This window comes from Lutra lutra, chromosome 15, assembly GCF_902655055.1.
Source record: "Lutra lutra chromosome 15, mLutLut1.2, whole genome shotgun sequence".
Taxonomy (NCBI): Eukaryota; Metazoa; Chordata; class Mammalia; order Carnivora; family Mustelidae; genus Lutra; species Lutra lutra.
The window spans coordinates 5,839,029-5,848,117 of NC_062292.1; the positions used below are offsets into that span (position 1 = coordinate 5,839,029).

Consider the following 9,089-nt stretch of genomic DNA (forward strand, 5'->3'; position numbering starts at 1 on the left):
GGGTCGCCCTTGGCCTGCATGTACCTGACGTACTCGGCCACTCGCTGGTCCACCAGGGCGAAGCGGCCGTTCTTGGGGCCGCGGAAGGCGCGGCGCATGGCGTGCGCGTTCTGCAGCTGCGGCTTCACCTTGCGCCAGTCGCGGACGTTCTTCTCCAGCACCCCGAACTGCTTGGCCGCCTGGCAGTTGTTGGTGCCCTCGGCGAACTCCACCACCATGAGCTTGAAGCCCGCGTCGTAGCTGCGCCGCATGCCCCGGCTGAACTGGAACTTGCCGGCGAGGTCGTCCGCCGAGAGCTCGCAGCCCGGGAAGCCCATGGCCATGTAGAAGGGGTAGCCCTCGCTCCACTCAGGCAGCTCCGTGAGGTCGCGGGGCAGCCGCAGGCCCAGCCCGTCCAGGGGCTGGGGCTGGGGAGACTGCGCCGCGGCGCCCATGGGACCCGCCCAGTCTGCGGCCTTGACGTCCGACTCTTCGGTTTCTGCGGACAAACGGGGAGGGGCGGAGAGCACAGCACTCAGCGGGACCCCAGGCCTATCGGCGAGGGGTCGATGCCGGGAAGGTCTTAGCCTGAGGGTCACCCGAGCAGTAACTCTAAAACAGACAGCATTCCTAAGCCCTTCCTCATCTGCCAATTCCCCTACGACCAGAAGCGAATACATTCAGGTCGGTGGGCTCGAAAGGGCCAGAGCCGGGAACTGAACACAGGTACCCAACGTGGGTCACGCCATTAACTGTTTTGTGGGCCATGTTTGGGTCCAAATACGTTTTTGTGGCTGAAAAAACAAATATAACCCACACTACCATAAAACAGTACAGAATTTAGATGCACCATGGCCCGAATCACATCCCTTAAACCAAGAAAACCTACAGCAAAACCATACTTAGCACAGGTAAGCCTCTAAGGCAGAAAACTAGTTCCTTCCCACCAACATCAGAACTGGGTTTCACTGTATGTGTCTATTTAGAAGGTGGTCACAGAAATAAAATAGTGCTTGGGAAAATTACCCTTTCTCACCAAAACTCAGATGCCATCTGTTGCAAGACACACCATTAAAAAGGGGGGGGAAATGCCATTAATTCTAAGAGAAGTTCTTAATTTCAGAGATATTAACAAAGTGGGGGCAGAGGAATGTCTTAGAATCAATGAAATATGGCATTTTAGACTCTTAGCTAGAGAGAAGAGGTGAGTAAAACCACTGGCTGCTCGAAACCTGTCTTTACCAACTACTACCCTCCTAGCTACGGCACCTGACAAAGGACCGTGAGCGTCTCAGACACAGTTGCTCACATACGTACTGCATCTGCTCCTGCTTTTCCTACCCAAGGTGGAAGGGACCAGAAACCAGGGGAGGTTAATGCTGGCCACGTGCTTTGTGCCATTATCTTCCTCGGTCTTCAGAGGTGCGTGCTGCACTGCCGAGGGGGCCTCCTTCACCCAGGACGTGCGCTGGGCCACATGCCAGAACCTTCAGGGTGCTTCCTGCACGCTGCACACTGACTTATTACCCACAGTGCACAGAGGAAGAAACGGAGGCTCAGAGAGGTGAATGAGATGGCCTAAGGTCACACAGCACTGGCAAGAAGATTCTAAAATCCCAAAGCCCATCATCTTCCTGCTTCACAACCCTGCCTTACTCTCAAACACCCACACCACGTATATGGAAACGCACTCCAGCTTCACCGTGCTCCCACTGGACGGACGCTGGAGTGCTTTAGCTGTACCTGCCAAAGGTCCTCCTTGGAGCTGCCACTCGTCAGAATTCTGAGACTCCTCGTCCCCTTCCAACCGAGTGATCATGTCTGGCTTAGGGAATGGGAATTCTGTTTACAGGAAATAAAACAGGTAACAGCTGTGTGTTACTGTCTCACAGCACTGCCGAAACAAGTATTTTACAATACTTGAGGAATACCCTCCCATGCACAAGCCATTCTTGATGCGGAAATGTATAAAAGATGGGGGAAAGGGGCTCAGGGGTACTTAAAGAAAAAATATGATAGGAAGTAAGTCTGTCCAAGGGAACTGACAGATCTCTGCTAGCGAGGGCTGGTCCTAGCAACAACAACAAAACGAACCGCGTGGAGTGGGGAAGTGGGTGGACGAACATTCTGGAACATATATGTGCAAACCAGGAAATGCCCCCAGCCGGCTCCATTCTTATTACATGGCTTATGAATGCCGGAGGGGGAAGGATTCTTTGGGGGCACGTTCCCAAGGGGCTGAGGCCTGACAGGGCAGTAAGGAGACTGGCCTTCCCTCCTAAGGAATCTATGAAACACAGGCCCAGACCTGTGCTGACATTTCTGAGGTCTTGTCTTTTTTTTTTTTTTTAAAGATTTAGTTATTTATTTGAGAGAGAGAGCGCATGTGCATGTGGTACATAGGGGCAGAGGGCCAGGGAGAGACACAGAGAGAGAGAAAGTTCTAAGCAGGTACCACGCTGAACACAGAGCCTGATGTGGGGCTCTGATCTCACGACCCCGAGATCATGCCCTGAGCTGAAATCAAGAGTTGGTGCTTAACCGACCGAGCTGCCCAGAGGCCGCAGGTTAGGACGTTTTTCATGGGAATGCCTGGGTTGAATAAGCAGAGTTCGGAGAGCCGGCACAAGTTGCTGGGTAGAAGGACACAATATTTATATCCTGCCTACATCAAAAACAGGAAATTAAACGGGCAGAGGGACTGAGGAGACAGAGTCCACGTTCAGGAGAAAGTGATGTCGGACACACCAGAGAAGACATGGGAACAACTCTCTGGGCTCCGAGCTTCCAGGAGACAAAGGAAAACAAAGCTTTACCCAGGGACAGGACAGTTTCATAATTCATCCTCATGACTTCCCGGTAGAGGGCCTTCTGTTGCTCGGTCAAAACTTCCCACTCCTCATCGGAAAAATATATGGCCACCTCATCGAATAGGGCGGGCACCTGAAACAGGGAACAGGCCTTTCTCAACAACTAATAGGCACATGCAGATACAGACTCACATACCTTCATTTCACAGGGGAGGGGCCGTGACCTGGGGGACACGCTCTGTCCATTTGCTAGGCTACTAGAGACAAAACCAGCACATGGCCCAGGTCTCACGGGCCCTGCTGAGTGTCTACTACTGCCTCGGTCCACAGATCAAGAGAGCAGCGCCTTGAGAAGAAAAGCTCCCCAGCACTGATCACCAGATCATCAGGCTGGGACACACACGGCAGGGACAGCTGATCCCAGCTCAGCCCCCGCTGCAGGCCCAGGAGCAACTGCCCCCAAACCACCTGAGTCAACCCCCCACCCATACAACGGGCCCAGCCAGCCCCTGCCTGCCTGGAGTCGGCAGATCCCTGGCCCAGGGTTGGGGTGTGGGGGTGTTCCTGGGCCCTGTTCTCCTTTCCAGGGGCACCAGCCCTACCGTTTGACTCAGAACCCAAAGCCCAGGGAGGAGCCAGTGAGCGAGAAGGCCTCGTTTGGCCTTTTCTAATCTCCAAGAGCATGAGTAGGAGGCAAGAGCTAATTAGAGCTTAAATTTATGTAATGAGATACTGGAGCACACTGGTTTGCTTTCATGCCTAGGCCTTCGGCAGAAAGCCCTAAGGACAGAGGAGGCCGCTCTACTCCTCTCCCCACTGCCCCCACCCCAGCAGTGGGAATGGGCACTGGCCCCCAGGGGCAGCCGGGCCACCAACCCAGCGTCCTCTCGTCCACTCAGCTGTGTGCTCTTCTTTTTACTGTGCTGTGCCTTTCAGCCACTCAAAGTCTTACTCTGAAGTTCGTCCTGTCAGCGGTAAAGAAATCACTGGGTTTCAGGCTGGTTCCTTTGTATTGTGGCTTTCAAAGCTATTCCCCAAGGCTGAGTCCAGAGCTTGAGTGATTATGAGACCGTTTTTCATCAGCTTAGAAAATTAGTGTCTGCACAGCCCGTAGCTTCTTTGGGTGTCCAGCCCTCAGTCATTTGGGCACTGGCATTTCTCCTTACTCCCAAAGTCCACATCCTCCCTTCCCACTCCCAGGGCACCCTCTACGTAGGGAGCACTTCCTAGGACAGGCCCTGTAACTGCTTCATCTGTTTTCTCCAACAACCCCATTTAATCCGGGAGGAAATGGGCTCGGAAAGGCCCTGTTGTCAGTCCCAGTCACACAGCCAATGAACTGCAGCCCTGAGGTTTGGACCTAGCACTCTCTGGGTTCCAGGCTCCAGACCCTACAAAGCAAAGTGGCCTCCCCGGTGACCAGCCCTCCACTCAGCCCCACCTCCACGCACAGCGGGACTCAATGCCTGCAGGTCCCAAGCAAACCACACCCTGACCTTTCAGGTCCCTGCACATGGCTCTCCCCACAGCTCTGAGGTCTTCCCCACTCCTGGCCTGGCTAACACCCAAGCAAGCCCGCCCTGCCCCGGGCTGTGCGCCCACCTACATGTTCCCGTGGTGCTCTGAGTTCAACACCAGGGCAGCCCTCATCACAACGCAGTGTTCTTCCGGTTCCCGCGTCCGCTGCTGCCACTGGAACACAAGCTCGCTCAGCGCAAACTTATGTCCACCCCATTTCCCTACGCTTAGGACACCTCTTGACGATCGCGATCACTGAACAATGTGTTTGTGATTTAAGCAAACATTATCCGATTTTCCCTTCTCTTGTTCCCCTTAGAATGGCTTCAAAGAATCATGAAATGTTGTCTGTCACTAAACCAAGCCTCCTCTTTGAAGTACGTGTGAAATACTAGAAGGAAAAGGGCTTGATCTCTAGGTCTTCCTCGGGCTTCATCGATCTGGAAAGCCAGGCAGCCAGGAACTTTCCACCCCGCCCCTTCCCATTTCGCAGGCTTTTGAACAACTCTCTCTTTGGCCTTTTCTCTCCCTAGGAAATTCCAGATCTAGGCCATACCTATTTATAGTCCTTTTCCCTGTGCTGATGAAATGGGACACAGGACTGGCTAAGCCTGTCATTTCAGAGGGTCTATCGACACTCACAAAGGTAACCCGTCCCCGGCCTGGTAAGAACATCAGGAGCCCTGAAGCCCCGAGAAGGTGGCTGGAGGCTGGCTGGGGCCAGATTCATGTCCTCATATTTACGACTGATGTCCAGAGGCTCTTCAAACAAGCCCACATTATGCTCCAGAGACACACAGTACCGTGGCTGAGACATTCCCTTCACAGCGAGCCTCTGTGAGAACGGAGCAAGCCTTCAGCCAGGCCCCGTGGTGCAGCCTCCCTTCTCTCCAGAGGCTTTTCACCGGGCTAAGCCCAGCAGAAGGTAAACAGGGCTGGCCCTGCGCAACACTCAGAAGTCAGGCCGCCTGTGTCCAATGCCCAGACACCCTTTCTTGGCCTCCCAGGTAGGGACCCTCAATCCCTGTCCCCTTCTCTCTCCTCAGAACAGGACACCTCAGACACGTTCTCTCCTTCGGCTGTGTGCGGCCCTGCTCTGCCGGCAAGCTGGCATCCAGTGCCCCTCCAGGGGTGACCGTCAGGCAGCACGGAGATGCCACACAGCCTCACTGAGGATGCGGCAGAGCCACCCAGCGAAGGTGGCAGGGAGCTTAGGGCCAAGGGCTGTGAGCGGTGCACGGGGAGAGGGCCCGCTGGACGCCAGGCACCAGGCAGGGCAGTCCCTCTTACACGTTTAAGTATCTCACGGAATCCTTTACATAACATGAAGAAATGGGACCCACTACCCTACCTTTATGGTGAGGAAACAGCTGCTCCGTACCTGGCCGGCAGTCACCATCAGAGATCCCAAAGCCCAGGCTTTCTCAGCAGGCCACTGAGCCACGGGAGCTGCTCCCAACTCTGCCCACAAGCTTTCCTCTTGGGGGCTCCTGCTCGGGCCTCCTCGTGTCTGGAGTGCAGGCCTCCTCCCTTTCCTTAGCCAGTGCTACTCATGGCCAGTGCAACTCAATTCAAGAAAGATTTTTTCCTTTTCTCGCCTTGAAACTCTATTTTCTACTCCAAGTCTCCTATGGAACGTTATCCTAATACATAGCACAGATCTTACATCAGAAAGGCTTTTATTGATCGCCCTGACCCCACTCTCTACAACCAAACTACCTATCTGAGGAAGATTCATTTCCTTTCTTTCCCTAGTTTAATACCCTAAAGCCGGGTTGTCAACCTCGGCACTGATGGATGACAGGGGGGCTGTCCTGCACACTGTAGGTGTTCAGCAGTGTCCCTGGTCTCTCCCTAGGAGCTGACCCAAGTCACGAGAGCCCAAAATGTCTTCAGATATTGCCAGATGTCCCCAGGAGGGGACAGGCCTGGGAGTCAAGCTACCCACTGCTCAAGAAGGCACGCTTGCCTCCTGCCGAGAGCCTCTTGAGTTCTCCAGCCTGAATGAGGCCCCACTCCACGCTCCCTAGATGTTCTGGGTTGGCCGATTCAGCCTTAAAGCCCAAGGATTCTCCTGCCTTGAGGTCTCACTCCAGGCTAGATGGGACTGACTCCTGTCCTCCAAGGTCTCCCCGGCTGTGGGGGAGCAGAACTAGGGAGGAGGCTGGGACGGGCAGAGAACAACACAAAAAGACAAGGGCAGTGCAGCCTAGACAGCCAGACTATGAGCCCAGAGCCTGGTGCTGTACTGTTTTTCTTTTCTTTTTTGATTGAGGTATAACGTACACACAACAAAATACACTACTTTTAAGGGCCCAGCTCAATAGGCATTTTTAAGACCAAATATCAGTGCACATGCATATCCTTGGGGCAGAGTAGATAACCTCTCTGCTCCCCAGTTCCCTTGTGTGGGAGGGGAGCCAGACTGGACATTTGGGAGGACCAGGATTCTAGGAATACCGATCTCTTACTGGAAACAAAGAATATAGTGGCTACTGATAACGTTGACATATAAAACTAAGCAGGGAAAAGGAATGGCAATTTGTTGCATGTTTCAGATTTTCACCGTTTGTGCCCAAACGGCATGATGTCCAGTATGTACTGTGAATAACCATACACAAGCATAACGATAAACACCCATTACAGCTACATTTCCCCCCTGAAATGTCCAGAAGCTCCCATGGCACAAGGCCACAGGAGCCCTGCTCACTTCTCAAGGTAAGGCTTCTAGAGAGCTCTGGGCCACAGCTGAGGCCTGCCACAGGCGGGCCGGCTGGGGTTAGGATGGACTGTGTTGCATTCACTCTTTTCTAAATTCACTCTAATTCTACCACACTCTTCTGGAAATGCAGCTCCCCTGTGCATGCTGTCACGAGCGGTGGTAACAAAGAACCAACTGGCCTCACGTCCTGAAGCTCTCTGCGTGTCAGCTCAACATCCCAAGTCTTGTTTCAAAGGGGTCCCTTCAACCAGCAGCAGACCCTCTCCTTCCCAAACTCAGTCAGGTTCCTTGAGCCCTCTTCTCCGCCAGGCCACCACGTGGGCTCCCCTCCTGTCCTCAGCCTGCCCAGCCTGGTCTTTAGCAAGAATCCCCCTATTCTTGGTATCTCCGCTGAGTAACTTTCCGTCCACTGACCCCTCCACTCTGGCTCCTTGGCTAGAAATCCCCGCTGGTCTCACTGTATTCGGTGTTGAGCCCCAGCTCTCTTTCCTATTTCAACAGTCTTGACACCTATCGCAACAGTCCTGAACAGTCTTCCTTACCATCTTCACAAGCGTCAGGATAACTTTTTTCTTTAACAGAGGTCAGCAAGCCCGACGGTTTGGTAGCTGGTGTTTGCAGCATGCCTGGCACTGAGCAGGATATAGGGGACTCGAGGGGGACAGCAGAGAGATAAGCTCTCTGCCTCTTGGATTTCCAATCTGAATGATGATAAGAGACCATTCCTATAACCGGCTCTTCCATTCTCCACAGTGCCTTTTAAAGCCACAGGACTGTTTTCTCAGGAATGCAAACATACCGGGCTGGGCTGGGCTATTTTTACTTCCTATGCCTGCCTCAGGAGGAGACTTAAAACAAGCCTGGCTCCCAGGCCTGCTTCTCTCCTCCCAGCTGTGTGGACCCCACACCTTCTCACTTACCCATCCACCCTCAGAGCAGATCCGGACTTTCTGCATATCTGTGGGGCCATCCTCCAGTTCCCGGCTCTGAATCTCTTCTTCCTCTTCTTCTTCTTTTAGGGTCAGATTGAGAGTATAGGCTGTGGACTCCATCTCTGCAAGATTCAGTTGAGAAAAATCAAGGCGCTGGTGTGAACTCTTCAAAGCCCAGGATGGGGGTGGCTTAGTGTGCACAAACCTCTTAGCCCTGAGCCCTGTTCAGGCTGGAGTGAGGGAAGGAATGGAGTCAGGCCTGGGGAGGAAGGGATTTAGGAAAAGCACCAGGAAGCTGGAAGGTGACATATTTAATTATGATAAGAGGGGCTGCCGGCAGATAGCACACCTGACTGCCTTCAAATATTTAAAAAAACTACCTGTGGAAGAGACCAGACTGGTTCTGTAGAGACCCAGGGGCAGAACCGGCCAGTGGATAAACATTCCTGGAAGAGGTTTTTCAAGAGCGCTGTGAACGACAGAACTTTCTCACAGCCGGTGCTGCTCAGACATGAACTCAGTGGCAGCTGAGGGGTGCTGGCCTCCTACCCACCAAGGTGTCTGGATACAGATAGGTCACTTCCTCACCCACGCTGTGTCTACAGGCCAGATAAGCATCGGGAAGGTTGGTGGGCCCAGGATACCCATCACCTGGGTTTTCCAAAGTCAAAGATTCTGCCGTGAGCTGGTGCAGAAAACAGAGTCATTCTGCCCGAGACTCGGTGACACAGAGTGAGGTGTGTGCTTGGATACCCAAGAAGGTGCAGCTTATCTGCTACCCCCCCCCCCCCCCAGGGAAATGCCTCTGGGCCGCAAACACTCTTGGGCCAGAACAGCAGGCCAGTACAAAGGGCCACGCTCCTGCCCTCTAGGGGCGCGGGCAACTCCTAGGTGTGAGGGAGTGTGCATCCCGGGGGCGTATCCAACCGGGCTTCCAAAGAAAAGAGGCCTCCAGAGTTCGAAGTGTCCTTTTTCGAGATTTCCAAAGAGGACGGGCGAACGCGACGGGTCTGGGGCAAGCGGACCGGGCTTCAGGTCTCCGGAGCTGGGGCCCGAACTTGGCCGCGGCCTCCCCCGCCCGCTCCTGGGCGAGAGGTGGGGGCAGAGGTGACACCGCCCGGCAGCGAC

General features: G+C 54.0%; 1 non-coding gene across 1 annotated transcript; it reads right to left on the reverse strand.

Moving 5' to 3' along the window:
• Positions 1-6,969: 6,969 nt before the first annotated feature.
• Positions 6,970-7,099, reverse strand: LOC125086479 (small nucleolar RNA SNORA52). Its single transcript, XR_007123217.1, has one exon. It is a non-coding gene; the product is annotated as a small nucleolar RNA SNORA52 (small nucleolar RNA).
• Positions 7,100-9,089: the final 1,990 nt, after the last annotated feature.